We start from the raw sequence: 18,314 nt of genomic DNA on the forward strand, positions 1-18,314 counted from the left end.
CATCAAAAGCTACTCCTTCTAAGTCCTTTCAGGATCATCCTATTTAAACTTAACTGTATTATACACTATTCTCTTACACCGATTAACTTTTTTTCAAGAAACTTATTGCTGTCTAACATTATATTACATATGTGTCTAACCCTAATCCTGCCTTCCCAACCAGAATAAAACCTCCAAGAGGACAAGGGCCTACACACCTTATTTCCTTCGAAATACCAAGGTCCTAGAACTAGATCTAATATATAGTAATGCACAAATTTGGCAAATGAGTTAATGGCAATAATAATAGCACCCTAAGGTTAGCATTCATAAAGTTGTTGAGAGGGTTAAATTTGATAGTATACTTATGCCAGAGACTGCTAATTATCTCCTAATATCAGTTCTTCCTAACTTCTTTATTGAATCTCCAATTTTTATTTGGGCACATCCCTTCTCAGAGTAAAGACTTCATTTCCCACCATGCCTTTCAATTAAGAATGATCATGTGATTAATTTCAGCCAATAAGGCACAAAAAAAAGTACTACTCACAACTTCTGAGAAAAGTTAGGAAAAGAAGCAGGTGGGGTCAGAACAGAAGCTTCCCCTCCTTCTCTTCCCCTGTTGCCTAAATGTGGGTATGACTGCTGGAGCTCCAGAGGTGCTCTGGTATCCAGCTTGAAGCATGGGATAATCTTAAGGATCTGAAGAATAGAAGTCAACCAAGGAAGATCACAAGATACAAAAATCCTGGATTCTTGCTACCACAGATTGACATATCATGTCCAGACCTACTACCTCTGGTCTGCTGAATGTGAAGGAAAAATAAACTTCTATCATTTTGAACTCATTTTTAATTTGGGGTTTTCTGTTCCTTGTAACCATACCTACTTCTAACAGTTTTAACCTGCAAATTGATCAAGACCAACTTTGGATCAGAGTAAGCCTCATAGTAAGCCTCCCAGGTGTCAATATTGGTAAAGAACCTGCCTGTCAATGCAGGAGACATAAGAGATGTCGGTTCCATTCCTGGGTTGGGAAGATTCCTTTGAAGAAGGGCATGGCAACCCACTCCAGTATTCTTGCTGGAGAATCCCCATGAGCCTGGTGGGCTACAGTCCATAGAGTCCAAAGAGTAAGGCACGACTGAAGCGCCTAAGCACACATGCACCCACAAGTCTCAATAGCCTTGTCATTTGCTTTTTGTTATTCTCATTGCTTTTTTTTTTTCTGTTTCTGTATCTCCTTGTCATTCATGTTATTATTGGTATATACCATATACTATGTCAAGTGCTGGGGATTAGGTCGAGAATGAGATAAGCTTTAATTTAAAGCACATTGTGGTTTGAGGAGAGGAGAAATAAAATTACAATGCAATGTAAAATAGGTTTTAATATTTTAATAAAAAACATACCATGGGAATGCCTAGGAAGGACGGCATAAGTCTTCCAGGAGGAACAGAGGCAGCTTCATTGCAGAAGGCAGAACTTGAACTGAGACTTAAATATGTATAGAAGACTATCTTGAGAACAAATGGTTAGGGAGGGCAGAGGGAAAAGCAGGAAGAATGACTACATATAAGCTCCCCTGTTAGGTGAGCAGGAATGATTTGGATCTTACCAAAAAAACAAAGGCTTTGTTGCCCCTAAGAAAGCCAAGGCTCTTTTCTTACCCAATGTGTGCATGCATGCTAAGCCGTCTCAGTTGTGTCCGACTCTTTGTGACCCAGTGGACTGTAGCCCACGAGGCCCCTCTGTCCGTGGGATTTTTCAGGCAAGAATACTGGAATGGGTTGCCATGCCTCCCCCAGGGGAGTCTTCCTGACCTAGGGATCGAACCTGCGTCTCCTGCCTTTCAGGCAGATTCTTCACCGCTGAGCTACCGGAAGGCCTCCATACCCAATACTTCACTGCAAAAGTAAGGACACTGTATTTAAAAAAGCTAATAGCATTAGTTTGATGAAATGAAGAGTTGATACCTTAGAAAGGAAGGATGGAGGGACTGCCTTGGTGGTCCAGTGTTTGAGACTTCACCTTCAAATGCAGGATGTGTGGGTTCGGTCCCTGGTCAGGGAACTAAGATCCCACATGCCTTGCAGCCAAAAAACCAAAATGTAAAACAGAAGCAATATTGTAACGCATTCAATGAGACTTTTTTTAAGAACAGGCTTGTCATTAAAAAAAAAAAAATGTTTAGAGTCAAGATTTTCAAAGCAGGCTTGATGGCATATCATGGGCATGGACTTGTTGAGGGAAGGAAGAGAGGATTTGCAGGAAAGAGAATGTGCATGTGTGCATGCTGAGTCACTTCAGTAGTGTCTGACTCTTTGCAACCCTACAGACTGTAGCCCACCAGGCTCCTCTGAACATGGGATTCTCCAGGTAAGAATACTGGAGTGCGTTGTCATGCTCTCCTCCAGGGGATCTTCTTGACTCAGGGACTGAAGCTGTGTCTCTTACGTGGTGAAGAACCTGCCTGCCTATGCAGGAGACTTAGATATGGGTTTGATCCCTGGGTAGGGAAGATTTCCCTGGAGGAGGCATGGCAATCCACTCTAGTGTTCTTGCCTGGAGAATCCCATCAACTGAAAAGGAATGAGAATATGAAAATATATAAATTAGAAAGGTCTTCCAGCCTTTTTGCCTGGAAAGTCCCATGGATGGAGGAGCCTGGTAGGCTACAGTCTATGGGGTTGCAAAGAGTCGGATTTTACTTTACTTTCCCAGGGAAACATAGCTACCAAAGGCAATGATTTCAAAAGTAGTTTCTAAAAATTAAGCTGTAAGTACTACCTATTCTATCCCTTACATTGACAGGCCGGAAGTTTTAAGATAGTATTCAACTGACAATTTTCAGAGCAACGATTTTGCATAAATTTTGAGATCCTTATGCCACCCTAACTGTATGTGCTTTGTAGTGGAAGTCAGAGGGGAAGGGGAGGAGCACTGAGACAGCAAAATAAGGATGGGGAGTTTGGGATTTCCTGTGTAAGACATGTCTCATGCTGCGAAGTCAGTGCTTCTGCTGATTCCTAATCTGGACACTCTGAATCTAAACATCTGACCATCTAATGCAGAGTTCCAAAGAATAGCAAGAAGAGATAAGAAAGCCTTCTTCAGCGATCAATGCAAAGAAATAGAGGAAAACAACAGAATGAGAAAGACTAGAGATCTCTTCAAGAAAATCAGAGATACCAAAGGAACATTTCATGCAAAGATGGGCTCGATAAAGGACAGAAATGGTAGGGACCTAACAGAAGCAGAAGATATTAAGATGGCAAGAATACACAGAAGAACTGTACTAAAAAGATCTTTAAGACCCAGATAATCACGATGGTGTGATCACTGACCTAGAGCAGACATCCTGGAATGTGAAGTCAAGTGGGCCTTAGAAAGCATCAGTTCGAACAAAGCTAGTGGAGGTGATGGAATTCCAGTAGAGCTATTTCAAATCCTGAAAGATGATGCTGTGAAAGTGCTGCACTCAATATGCCAGCAAATTTGGAAAACTCAGCAGTGGCCACAGGACTGGAAAAGTTCAGTTTTCATTCCAATCCCAAAGAAAGGCAATGCCAAAGAATGCTCAAACTACCACACAATTGCACTCACCTCACACACTAGTAAAGTAATGCTTAAAATTCTCCAAGCCAGGCTTCAGCAATACGTGAACAGTGAACTTCCTGATGTTCAAGCTGGTTTTAGAAAAGGCAGAGGAACCAGAGATCAAATTGCCAACATCTGCTGGATCATGGAAAAAGCAAGAGAGTTCCAGAAAAACATCTATTTCTGCTTTATTGACTATGCTAAAGCCTTTGACTGTGTGGATCACAATCAACTGTGGAAAATTCTTCAAGAGATGGGAATACCAGACCACCTGATCTGCCTCTTGAGAAATTTGTATGCAGGTCAGGAAGCAACAGTTAGAACTGGACATGGAACAACAGACTGGTTCCAAATAGGAAAAGGAGTACATCAAGGCTGTATATTGCCACCCTGTTTATTTAACTTATATGCAGAGTACATCATGAGAAACACTGGACTGGAAGAAACACAAGCTGGAATCAAGATTGCCAGGAGAAATACCAATAACCTCAGATATGCAGATGACACCACCCTTATGGCAGAAAGTGAAGAAGAACTAAAAAGCCTCTTGATGAAGGTGAAAGTGGAGAGTGAAAAAGTTGGCTTAAAGCTCAACATTCAGAAAATGAAGATCATGGCATCCGGTCCCATCACTTCATGGGCAATAGATGGGGAAACAGTAGAAACAGTGTCGGACTTTATTTGGGGGGGCTCCAAAACCACTGCAGATGGTGACTGCAGCCATGAAATTAAAAGACGCTTACTCCTTGGAAGGAAAGTTATGACCAACCTAGATAGCATATTCAATAGGAGAGACATTACTTCGCCAACAAAGATTCGTCTAGTCAAGGCTATGGTTTTTCCAGTGGTCATGTATGGATGTGAGAGTTGGACTGTGAAGAAGGCTGAGCGCCAAAGAATTGATGCTTTTGAACTGTGGTGTTGGAGAAGACTCTTGAGAGTCCCTTGGACTGCAAGGAGATCCAACCAGTCCATTCTGAAGGAGATCAGCCCTGGGATTTCTTTGGAAGGAATGATGCTAAAGCTGAAGCTCCAGTACTTTGGCCACCTCATGTGAAGAGTTGACTCATTGGAAAAGGCTCTGATGCTGGGAGGGATTGGGGGCAGGAGGAGAAGGGGACGACAGAGGATGAGATGGCTGGATGGCATCACTGACTCGATGGACATGTGGGAGTTGGTGATGGACAGGGAGGCCTGGCGTGCTGTGATTCATGGGTTAGGGTTAGAGTCGGACAGGACTGAGCGACTGATCTGATCTGATATGATCTGAATCTGGACACTCAGGTCCCTTTGCCATTGTTCATTTAAACTCCTGAAACTAAACTGAACTTACAATTGCAAAATTGCTCTGGACATTTTCTTAACCTATAACACTGAATTTAGCATTTAGATACAGCTTCTCTCATACCGATTCTTGATGTATATATTGATAGTCTCACATCAGCAATTATTTAAAAGGTAATTTTTAATGTCTTAACATTTACTTTTCTATGCAAACTCATCTCTGAAAATATAATGTAAATCAATCAGAAAATATTATTGGGCCTATAAAAATCTGATTTACAGATTTCAAATTTCAAGAAATAAAAACTAAACAAAGAAAAATACCCCGCAAAGTTATCCCTATGGGGATTGGTTTCTGGGATTGAAAAAGAAAGGGGAAAATAACATTTGCTTAGTATTAATCTATTATAATGTATCTCTCACCTTATCTTCTCTTTGCCACATTCTAAAGCAGCAATCCTTCTCATTGACTGCATAATTCCAATCTTTCTTTGGAGGAATATGCCATAGTTGGTAATCACATGCATTCTAAAGCATCTGATTTTATGCCCCCCAAATGCATGATTTACTTTGAATGATAAATATGGCTATGAAATGGAGTGTTTCTGCCATTCACAGATCAAACGTAACTGGGGAGGAATAACTCAGATGCATCCTGATGTTTTATATTTCCAGGCACTAATATTTGCTTCACACCGTATGTCACAGTCACACAAGAATGTGAGAAAGTAGAACAGCCGAGTGGTTTTCTCGGCCAACATCTGGTCTTCTAAAGAAGCCTTGCATGTCAGAGATTCATGTTTAAATCTCAAGATAGGTGGAGTAATAAAAACCCTTAGAGGCAACACAGGGAAGGCTGGAAAGGCTTCTCCCTGTCCTCACACTGGCATCAGTGAAGACTGTGATAATCGCAACGGAGTTAAGCAGACAGACCCCTTAGTCTGCTGGACCTTCCCTGAAAAGCCACAGTGTCGTTCCCAGAGTAGAAAAGAGAACCAGATGCCAGCCTTTTAAATGGTGGCCATTCTTCAAACGTTCTGACTCTTAGACGTGTTCAAGGCAGGCAGCCCTGGAGACACCACAGCCACCTAAGGCAACATCCTCTTCCTGAACCTGGGCTGGCCAGTCTCCAGAGAAAAAGATCAAGACCAATTACAATGTCTTGTAATGGGCTGAACTGTTGGGACTAACAACACATGCTGTCCAATCCTTTAACAAAGGAGAGGGATATATGCTTTCATAGTCCCCTGAAGGAATAAATTAGCTATATCTGTTCTGTTCATTTCTTCACATGCTCCTTATTCTTTGAGTCAGCTACTAACCCCGCCACTTCATATAAGCTACCCCCGAGTCCTCAAATAGCCACCATACAAGCTAAACTTCATGTACCCTTTTCTGTCTTTATTTCGCTTCATCACAGCATTTGACACTGTTTGCTGCTCTCTCTTTTTCATTGTTGTGTGAGATGTTATGCTTCTCTGCTTTTCTAAATCTTTTTTGGTTGTTGTTAGCTTTGATGATTAGTTCACTTTTTCTAGACCCTCAAGTTTAGTTGTTTTCTGAACTTTTGATGTTTGGCAAAGAAGGTCTTTGCCTTCTTCCTTCCATCTATGTTTTGTTCCCAGATGATCTATTGTTTGATTGCTCAGTCACTTCCTGCTCTTTGCGACCCCGTGGACTGCAGCATGCCAGGCTTCCCTGTCCTTCACTATCTCCTGGAGTTTGCTCAAACTCCTGTCCATTGAGTCAGTGATGCTATTGAACCATGTCATCCTCTGTCTTCCCCTTCTCTTCCTGCCTTCAATCTTTCCCAGCACCAGGGTCTTTTCCAGCGAGTCAGCTCTTTGCCAGGGCTCAGATAATGAGTCCCTATCAAATATCTAGTCCCTCATCATGTACATATGGCTTGTGCTGGTACATATGGCTTCTTTGCCCCTCCAGGTAAATTGCCCACCTTTCTTCATCCTGTTCTAGGCCCTGGGAAGTTGCTTTCTATAAACGGCTTCTTTGGTCCTTTGGTTAATGGTGTGTTTTTGTCAAGAAGGATATCAGCAGGAAATTGGATCCGGGGAGGAGAAAGAGGTAAGATGCTATTATTGTTTCTGGCTTCTTACATGCCTAGATCTGGATTGGAGTGGTCAAAGACCCTTCCTGTTAGGCAACCTGCTCCGATAGTGATAGCTCTTGGAAGGTTCCAGTAACTCTTCCTTTCCCTTTACACCTCGAGCCTCGAGATAGTAGCAGCTTTCAGTTGTGCTCGTTCCAGAGTACTTCCCCAACTCTTGCTGTGTTCCCTGAACCCAGCCAATAACTTTGTAAATAGTTCATTCATTAAAGTCCTTTCAAGTGACTTCTTTCCAGGATGCCATCTACTTGCTGCCAGAACCCTGACCCACATGCTGAGATTACCCCAATCTGCATTTCAGGTCGATCTCTCTAGGCTAAGATCAAGATCCATGAAACGAACTACTGTGCCTACTGAAAGGTCTATTTAAAATTTCTGTGCCATGCTCTGTTTAGCTGCATCTGACTCTTTGTGACCCCAGCACTGCGGACCACAGACTCCTCTGTCCATGGGGATTCTCCAGGCAAGAGTACTGGAGTGGGTTGCTATGACCTTGTCCAGGGAATTTTCCCACCCCAGGGATCGAAACCAAGCCTGTCGCATTGTAAGCAGATTCTTTACCATCTGAGCCACCAAGGAAGCCCAAGAATACTGGAGTGGGTAGTCTATCCCTTCTCCAGGGGATCTTCCCAACCCAGGAATTGAAACAGGGTCTCCTGCATTGCAGGCAGATTTTTTACCAGCTGAGCTACCAGGGAAGCCCATTTAAAATTTCTAGACGTATTTATATACTAACGTGGCCAGCAATGAACATGTCAGTTCCTCCTCTTATTTCTCTTTGTTTGCCTATTTAGCAAAGGATATTGCTATTTGAAAAACTGTTTTTCAAGCCAGAATCATGAACATCACCTTTAACTCCTTTATTTTCTTCACTTTCCTCATCCAATTGAATACTACATTTTACTGAGTCTGTTCTAAATATTTCTTGAACCCAGCCATTTCTATCAACCTACGGCTTCTATGCTAGACTAGAGTACCTTCATCCTCTGTCTAGTCTCCCCTACATATTTTCACAGGGAAGCCAGAGTGATCTTTCTAAGAATCAAATTTCATTACATCAAAACTCTATTTAAATACCTTCAAAATGGATTTCCATTGCCTTCGGATAAAATCTGGGCTTGTTAACTATGGTTGTGGGCTCAACCACTACCTGACCCCTACTCCAGTATAATGTTCCTTATGCTCTGCTGTAATTTGTTATCAAAATGTCACCTGCTTCTGTTAAAGGTCCACAGATCAAATGTTATCAGTTGAGTAGTATCCCTCCAAGGGACTTCCCTGGTGTCTCAGCAGTAAAGAACTCACTTGTAATGCAGGTGATCAAACCCGAGCCACAGGAGACTCGGGTTTGATTCCTGGGTCAGGAAGACCCCCGGAAGGAGGGCATGGCAACCCACTCCAGTATTCTTGCTAGAGAATCCCATGATATGAGAAGCGTGGAGCGCTACAGTCCATAGGGTCACAAAGAGTCGTACACGGCTGAAGCGACTGAGCACACACACAACATCCCTCCAGATTTACACACTGAAGTTCTAATTCCAAGTACCTTACCCAGAATGTGGCCTTATTTGGAAATAGGGTGCTTGGAGATGTAATTAGTTAAAAACAAGGCCTGTCCTGGAATAGCTGTTGTTGGGCGTGTGAGTTCAGTCGTGTCTGACTCTTTGTGACCCCATGGACTGTAGCCCACCAGACTCCTCTGTCCATGGAATTTTCCAGGCAAGAATATTGGAGTGGGTTGCCCTTTCCCCCTCCAGGGGATCTTCCCAACCCAGGATCAAACATGTGTCTCTTGAGCCTCCTGCATTGGCAGGTGGATTCTTTACCAACTGCGCCACCTGAGATGGCATTCCTGGAAGACAGAAGGGCTTTAATCCAGTATGACTGGTGTCCTTATATAAAGGAGAATTTGGAAAGAAACACAGATCCATGTAGAGGAGAGGTGATGAAAAAGGGCACAGGAAGAAGATGGCCATCTGCAAGCCAGGAAGAGAGGCTAGAACAAAGCTTCCCCTCGCAGCCCTCAGAAAGAATCACTGCTGTGGACAGCTTGTTTCCTCTAGGCTCCAGAAGCATGAGGCACCTAGTTTTTCTGTTGTCTGAGCCGCCCAGTTTGCAATCCTTTGTTACAACAGCCTTAGAAAACTAATAGACTGGGAAACATGTCCGGCTAGTAATTCTGGCATCCCACATCTGTGGCAGTGTCTCAAACATACACTGTAGGTTTTCTATAAATATTCGTTGAGTGATTGAATAAATTCCTATAGTTACTGTGAAGTAAAATTACAAATCTGGCACATAGGTTAGACCAATTTGATGAAGCTTAGTTATGGTTCAGTTCAGTTCAGTTGCTCAGTCATGTCTGACTCTTTGCGACCCCATGAACTGCAGCACACCAGGCCTCCCTGTCCATCACCAACTCCCGGAGTCCACCAAAACCCATGGACATCTAGTCGGTGATGCCATCCAGCCATCTTATCCTCTGTCATCCCCTTCTCCTCCTGCCTTCAATCTTTCCCAGCATCAGGGTCTTTTCCAATGAGTCAGTTCTTCGCATTAGGTGGCCAAAGGATTGGAGTTTCAGCTTCAACATCAGTCCTGCCGATGAACACCCAGGACTGATCTCCTTTAGGATGGATTGTTTGGATCTCCTTGCAGTCCAAGGGACTCTCAAGCATCAATTCTTTGACATTCAGCTTTCTTTAGAGTCCAACTCTCACATCCATAGATGACTACTGGAAAAAAAAAAAAAAAAAAAACATAGCCTTGACTAGACAGACCTTTGTTGATAAAATAATGTCTCTATTTTTTAATATGCTGTCTAGGTTGGTCATAACTTTCCTTCCAAGGAGTAAGCGTCTTTTAATTTCATGGCTGCAATTACAATCTGCAGTGATTTTGGAGCCCCCAAAATAAAATCTGACACTGTTTCCACTGTTTCCCCATCTATTTCCCATGAAGTGATGGGACAAGATGCCATGATCTTAATTTTCTGAATGTTGAGCTTTAAGCCAATTTTTTCACTCTACTCTTTCACTTTTATCAAGAGGTTCTTTAGTTCTTCTTTACTTTCTGCCGTAAGGGTGGTGTCATCTGCATATCTGAGGTTATTGATATTTCTCCCCGCAATCTTGATTCCAGCTTGTGTTTCCTTCAGCCCAGCGTTTCTCATGATGTACTCTGCATATAAGTTAAATAAGCAGGGTGACAATATTCAGCCTTGACGTACTCTTTTTCCTATTTGGAACCAGTCTGTTGTTCCATGTCCAGGTCTAACTGTTGCTTCCTGACCTGCATACAAATTTTTCAAGAGGCAGATCAGGTGATCTGGTATTCCCATCTCTTTCAGAATTTTCCACAGTTTCTTGTGATCCACACAGTCAAAGGCTTTGGCATAGTCAATAAAGCAGAAGTAGATGTTTTTCTGGAACTCTCTTGCTTTTTCCATGATCCAGCGGATGTTGGCAATTTGATCTCTGGTTCCTCTGCCTTTTCTAAAACCATCTTGAACATCTGGAAGTTCACAGGTCACATATTGCTGAAGCCTGGCTTGGAGAATTTTGAGCATTACTTTGCTAGCGTGTGAGATGAGTACAGTTGTGCAGTAGTTTGAACATTCTTTGGCATTGCCTTTCTTTGGGATCGGAATGAAAACTAAACTTTTCCAATCCTGTGGCCACTGCTGAGTTTTCCAAATTTGCTGGCAGATTGAGTGCCGCATTTCACAGCATCATCTTTTAGTTATGGTAGTATCATTAAAATCTGATCCCAAGCAGAAAATTGAAGGACAGTTTTTTACAGTCCCTTTCATTCAATACTAATTAATCAAGCAGGAGCAAATGTTTCATCAGAAAAAAAAAAAAACAACACTTAGGATAATTACTCAGCTAGAATAGCTTATTTTTAAAATATTATTAACTTAGTTTTAAAATATTATATCAGGTCTTACCTGGTGGTCTAGTGGTTAAGACTCCATGCTTCCAAGGGAGAGGGAGAGGGTTCATTCCCTGGTCAGGGGACTAGAATCCTATATGCTCCATAGTGCAGCCAATAAAAGAAAAGAAATATATAAAATACTATATCAGCTTTACCTTGTTTGCTTCATGGGCCCTTCAGATTTTACTTATCTAAATAATAGAGAGTGCTTATTGTCAATAGGGACTTAAGCACAGAGGGTAGGAGAGTTTGAGTGGGTCTTTTTTCATTTTTATTTATGTTAGAGGTACCAGGCAAGGGAGGTGATTGAGTAGCTCCTTTTTGAGTTTCTCTCTTCATAAGTCAAACCTGAGAGTTTCAACTTCCCCAACAGAGTACTTAGAGGCTGAAGTTGGGTAACCCTGTTAAAATTTCATGAACTTCATCAGATTTATTGGTTCATTCAGCTTTTTTTAGTGCCCCTAAGGTTGAGGTGGTCAGGTGAGGTATGGCATGTGGATTTCTTAATGAATAGTGAATTCTGTAAGTTTGTGTGTACTCTGAAAAGCCCACATCTCTTAATCCAATACCACATGTTAAAGTTATGTTATATCTTAGAAACTGGCACCTCCTTGCCATTGGGGCATTAGTGGTTGGCACTTCATAAATTAAACAGTCCTCTTTAATTAAATAAAGACCAGTCATGGTGATGAAGTGGTGAATACGATTTGAATTAAATTGTATTCTGCATGGTCATGTCTAAAAATTTCAGCAGCCTAATAAAAATAAATTAGTAGTGACCTTGTACTCGGTGACATCAGTGATCTCTTCCAATCCTGATTCTTCAGAGGAGAAGTCACATCTGTGACATTGGTGCATATTTTATGAAGTGTTACCAAGCTGCTGCCTTCAAAGAATGATGAGTACTTGAATTTAACCTCTCTTAATAGCATTTTTCTTACAAGTTGCTCTTCTCCAAACCCACAGCATAAATCAAGCCTTTGTGTGCTCAGTTGCTTCCGTTGTGTCCAACTCTTTGCAACCCCATTGACTGTCACATGCCCGGCTTCCCTGTCCATGGGATTCTTCAGGCAAGAATACTGGAGTGGGTTGCCGTGCCCTCCTCCAGGAATCTTCCAGACTCAGGGATCAAACCCTCCTCTCTTGTGTCTCCTGCCGAGGCAGGCGGGTTCTGCACCATTAGTGCCACCTGGGTAAGCCCAACCAAGGCTTTGGCGTGAAAGTGAAAGTCGCTCAGTCCTGTCTGACTCTTTGCCAAAATACTGGAGCTGGTAGCCTTTCCCTTCTCCATGTGATCTTCCCAACCCAGGGATCTAACCCAGGTCTCCCGCATTGTGGGAAGATTCTTTACCAACTGAGCCACCAGGGAAGCCCAAGATACTGGAGTGGGTAGCCTATTCCTTCTCCAGTGGATCTTTCCAATCCAGGAATCAAACTGGGGTCTCCTGCATTACAGGCAGATTCTTTACCAACTGAGCTATCAGGGAAGCCCAACCAACCCTTTAAGTGCATTCAAAGTTTACCATGCTATGCTAAGAGAACTATATAACCCCAGTAAAATCCTCTACCAAGGGAAGCTTAATGATCAGAACTTTGTATTTTCTTCATTTTTAATGTTTTTTGTGTATGTTGCTGCTAAGTCACTTCAGTCATGTCTGACTCTGTGCGACCCCAGAGACAGCAGCCCATCAGGCTCCCCCATCCCTGGGATTCTCCAGGCAAGAGTACTGGAGTGGGTTGCCATTTCCTTCTCCAATGCATGAAAGTGAAAAGTGAAAGTGAAGTCGCTCAGTCGTGTCCGACTCCTAGCGACCCCATGGACTGCAGCCTACCAGGCTCCTCCGTCCATGGGATTTTCCAGGCAAGAGTACTGGAGTGGGGTTCCATTGCCTTCTCGTGTGTGTGTGTGTGTGTGTGTGTGTATCTATATATGTATTTTGGGGATATATATATATATAAATGTATTTTGGGGGTATATATATATATAAAAATGTATTTTTGTGTGTGTATATATATAAATGTATTTGTGTGTATATATATATATAAATGTATTTTTTTGTGTATATATATAAAATGTATTTATTTGGCTTCACAAGGTCTTAGTTGAAGCACATATGGTCTTCAGTCTTCATTGTGGTATGCAGGATCTTTGGTTGTGGCATGTGGGATCCCCCTGAACAGGGATTGGACCTGTCCCCATGCATTGGAAGTGCTTTGTCTTATCCACTGGACCACCGGGGAAGTCCCTTGCACTTTCTTTAAGCAATAACTCTGACCACAGCGTGTGGCCGACTCTCAAGCAGAGAGATCCTTACACATATTCCTGACCTATATCCTGAGCTCTATCATCTCATCACTACTGGAATTTATTTTCCCAATACACTATTGAAGTCATCACATTCTAGAATACTCCATGCCTTTGTCCTGATGATTAACAATGACTTTCTGCCATGATATTGGCTTCTGCCCCAGTTTCTGCCCTGCACATGGCACCTCATGCTGTACCACCTTTCCTTTAGCCAAACAGATCCCTATGCTTCTTCATGCTATTGGCCATGTGGTAAAGATTCCCCAGTCCAAGAAATGGAAAACCAGATAACAATGAAAACAATAAACCCTGATTTGTTACTAGTCCAGAGCTCCCCTTTTTAATATCCATAGTCCCTTAGAATCCTCATTTACAAACTCTTGGAAATGTGTTGATGCCATGATGGTTGCTCTGTGGTTGTTACCTTAAGTCAGTTCAGTTCAGTTATTCAGTCGTGTCTGACTCTTTGTGACCCCATGAACTGAAGCACACCAGGCCTCCCAGTCCATCACCAACTCCCGGAGCTTACTCAAACTCATGTCCATTGAGTTGGTGTTGCCATCCAACCATCTCATCCTCTGTCATCTCTTTCTCCTCCCACCTTCAATCTTTCCCAGCATCAGGGTCTTTTCAAATGAGTCAGTTCTTCTCATCAGGTGGCCAAAGTATTGGAGTTTCAGCTTCAACATCAGTCCTTCCAATGAATATTCAGGACTAATTTCCTTTAGGATGGACTGGTTGGATCTCCCTGCAGTCCAAGGGACTCTCAAAGAGTCTTCTCCAACACCACAGTTCAAAAGCATCAATTCTTCCCCACTCAGCATGGGGTTGCTAAGAGTCAGACATGACTGAGCGACTTCACTTTCACTTTTCACTCTCATGCATTGGAGAAGGAAATGGCAACCCACTCCAGTGTTCTTGCCTGGAGAATCCCAGGGAGGGGGGAGCCTGGTGGGCCGATGTCTATGGGATTGCACAGAGGCGGACACGAGTGAAGTGACTTAGCAGCAGCAGCAGCAGCTTTCTTTATAGTCCAACTCTCACATCCATACATGACCACTGGAAAAACCATAGCTTTGACTAGATTATATATAAAAAAATTATATACCTTGAGTCAGAGGTGTATGATTTTACAAAAGCTTATAAATGTTACAGAATATTTCTTCCATCATCAAAATATTTTATAATCCTCCTATTAGTTCATTCTGCTATCACCGTAGCAATCAGAGGACTGATCAGTACCACTTCTCCCTAGAACACAAATTTAGAGGTAACTGTCCTGAAAAAAAAAAAAAATCATCTGTAGTGTCAGTCCTTGCTTGCAGGTAGAAATTTGTTTTTGTTTGTTTGTTACCTTGCAAATAAGTGATTCATAGCAAGTCATCTAATTCAGTCATTCATCTCAGAGAAACTGCTGAGATTTTAAGAGGCAGGCGAAGGAGACAAAGGCCAAGGATAAGAGTGGGAAAGGAATTTGACTAATTTAAAATTTCTTGTGCCTCTGAAAACACCAGAATCCTTTTGACAGACTTCACACCTTTGTCATGGTAAACCTCTCAGCTCCTCACTATTCAGCTGGTGTTTTCAGGTCCAGATATCCTTGGAGCAATTATTAAAGCAAGCATCTAATCAGCATGAAATAAAATAATTGCATCTAAAAATCCTTAGATATTCTTAATTCTGAACATTTGGAGCTTTTAAAATACATGCAAAAGTAATTTCCTTTTGAGTTTTGATATGAATTAAGAGAGACTCTTGCACTGATACAAATTATTAACAAAAGATTTCAGTATCAATGAATAAGATGTAGGATTAAAAGATGTTTATTATAATTTTTAAAAAGATAAACCTTCAGGTTACTTAACTTTTCTAACCAAAAGATATGGACAATTATCTCTAAAAGAAAGGGCATTATTAATAATTATGACATTTAGAAGAATTTGAAAAAGAAGGGAAACAGTTTCTAGTGGACCGAATTCTTCAAAATACAGGTAAACTTGATATAGCAAAAAACATTATGAACTCAGTTTTTTTTTTCTAATAAATAAGTAAAGATAATTCAGTGTTTACCTTTTAATAAAATATTGATGGTCAGGATGACAAAATGCACCATAAATAAATTTGCCTGTAGGGAAGAAAGATCATGCCTTTCCATGTTCTTTTTTCAGACACTGGAATAATTATACAATAGTGTATAAATCAATAATACACTATATACATTTGCCTTCATAGACCATCAAGCCCAAAAGCCTGCTTATGATTTTTTTGGTCCACATGTTTCTCAGTTTTCAAGAAGAAAGTGTAAGAAACAGAAACAGCTTTCCCTCTGACATGCTGACTTCCAAAGTAATGTCTGCACAGAGCCTCCAGGGAAGCTTTGGAATTGGAACCCTTTTTCAATTAGCAAAGGAAAATTGGAGAGAATTTTCAGTAGTGGCTCAATTAATCCAACTACAGCAGCAAACACATCCTGGTAGCTGGAGTAAGAAATAGAGGATCTCGGAAATACATTTCTAGTCCCCAAACTTGAAAACTGGGTGGGCTTGGGCAATTCTCCTTGCCTCACCTGTCCTTCAGGTTTCCCCACTGTAAAAATAAACATGTGAGATATAATTTGGTTCCATCATGTGGCAAGGGTTTAAAATGCTTACCTACCAACACCATTCATGGACCCGAGCAAAGACAGGGCCTTGAGATTGACAAGGCTATTAATTGCTGGTTACATCCTATATTAAGCTTGTACTCCTCAGGTCTTCCATGATGTCAAGAAGATTTTCATGTTTTTCTTTATTTTCAGATAGTTCTGCTCTTCTGGATGTGGAAAGTTTTGTCAGTGTAGCTGAGACAGTTTTTTTTAAATTAATTTCTTTATTCTAATTGGAGGCTAATTACTTTACAATATTGTAGTGGGTTTTGATAGAATCAATTTCAGTTCTAAGTCTCCCTTGAGAGGCACTTACATCTCCAAGGTTCACCTAGGCTGATTGCAAGGAAGTCTCTTGAGTAGGGATCCTAGGACCCTGTGCGTGCATTTTAGCCTCTAGCTGGGATTCCACTGAGTCAATAGCTTGTTAACTTTGTTTTGAGAAATGTGGGCTTGAGTGGGGAAGTTCCAAATACCATCTAAACGATCCTTTGTGAGGCACAAGAGAGAGTGTTGCTGTCTCTACCCTCACAGGTCAAGGCCAGCCCTGAAAAGTCCAGGGTGAAGCTCTCACCTTAGAGAAAAGTCTCAGCACCCCCAGCAGAGCCATCCCAGTGGCAATATGAAAGCCAAGCCCCAGGGCAGACACCTCTCTTTCTGACAGCAAATTTCTCTTGCTTCCCCTTAACTGATGAAACAATACCTGTCTCTTCTTTTTTCAATCTGCAGGTTAAATTTCATCATGTATCATGGGTGCTTTGAAAGCACAATCGAGTTCTCAAAAAGCTCAGTGAGTAATATCATTGGTTTATTTCTATGTGGAAAGCCATGCTGCTTTTCTGGTCTTGACGCTTTGCACACGCTCTTTCCTCTGTTTGCAATGTCCTTCTCCTTTTCCACTTGAATAAAGCCCAAACCTAAAGAAGAAAAACCTTCTTTCAAAACTTGCCACCTCCCAGGTGGGTTGAGTGTCCACGTCTGGGTACCCAGGCCCTGCTGTTACTCCTGTCTCAAAGCACTTCCCCAACATGAATAAAATGCTGGTTCACTCTTTCACTCACTAGACTGTGACCTCCCTGAGGCAGAGGACAGATGGCATCAGCTTGGTTTCCATAAGGTCTTTAGGCTCAGTGCTTAGCAGAGAGATGTACTAAAATGTTTGTTGAATTAATGTACTTAGTGCTGTCCAGTAATACATGATCTCAGGGAATAACCTAATTTAGATTTACATATCCTATGTAATTAGTTCAGCACTTTAGTCATGCACTCTAGCCTGAAGATAATGGATTATCTTTAAACTCTTACTTTTCCGGGGTTGACCTCTGACTCAAATATGCTTTCTTGTAGCCGTACTTTGTTCACATTTGTCTTCTTTATTAGACGTTGAAAAAAGAGACTGAGCCCTACTGCCTGTGGCTAGCAGGCACAACAATAAATACTTTTTGAATAAATAAACAATCAAATATGAAAAGATGACTGATGATGCCCATGGCTAGGCAGAGGGCATGGCTATGGACTGACTCAATAGCTATGCGATTAATCAAATAGCAGTGATAACTGGAGTTAAGAAAGGCAGAATAAGGTTGGAGCTGGAATAAGGAGAGTAGGAAGCTAATAATAAAAACCTTTCCACAGACTAAATAATACTAGTCACATTCAGGGTAAAAAAAAAAAATTATCCCTTATATAAAGATATTGTAATAAAAATAGGGCATGAGGCCCTCCGGTACAGAAGGGTTAACACCTTGTTTATTGCTAAAAGGAGTTTTTGTTCAGCTGAGAATTAGGGAAAAAACAACAACAACAACAACAACAAAAAAAAACCAATCTTGAGCTATCCAAAGGCAGGGAATGGAAGAGAGCCAGTCTGAAGAGCAGATTTGCAATGGGTAGCTTTCCAAAGACAAGGGTGTGCTACTCAGACATGGGGCAAAAGGGAATGAATGAAGATGTGATCAATCCCATCCATGGAGAGCTTCCTGAGAATCAAGGAGAAGTGAGGAAACAGGTGTTTTCATTTCCAAGCAAGTTGGCTTCTTTTTCAAATCTGGCCCATTGCCTATTAGGATAGAGAATCTCCTCAGAGGCCCAAAGCACTCAGCCCAGATGCTTTGACAATTCTGGCATACCTCTCCATTTCATCAAAGCTCCCAGACATCAGAGCATTTGTATTGCATCAACTGAAGACCAGCCCCTGTCTCCTGATGCTTACGTGGTCTTAGGATGCACAAACACTTGGAAACACAGGATAATTATCAGCCAAGGTGGCCCATAATGCAGCCAACCACGATTACCAGCAGAGCCCTCCTAATACCAGTACATGTTTTATTGAGGAAAATTAAAAAGCCACTCAGCTGTGAAAGCTGTTTCCCATTTGATTGTTGCCAGCCCCAAAGTGCAGTTACGCAGACCCAAGTTAGCAGCAGGACATTCACACA

The 18,314-nt window shown here is 41.7% G+C and overlaps 1 long non-coding RNA gene across 1 annotated transcript in view; it reads left to right on the forward strand.

Annotated features, from left to right (window-relative positions):
* The window catches only part of LOC129621872 (uncharacterized), a 58,046-nt gene that overhangs the window by 10,443 nt on the left and 29,289 nt on the right, over nt 1-18,314 (forward strand). The window lies entirely within an intron of this gene.

This window comes from Bubalus kerabau, chromosome 10 (assembly GCF_029407905.1).
Source record: "Bubalus kerabau isolate K-KA32 ecotype Philippines breed swamp buffalo chromosome 10, PCC_UOA_SB_1v2, whole genome shotgun sequence".
In the NCBI taxonomy this organism is placed as follows: domain Eukaryota; kingdom Metazoa; phylum Chordata; class Mammalia; order Artiodactyla; family Bovidae; genus Bubalus; species Bubalus kerabau.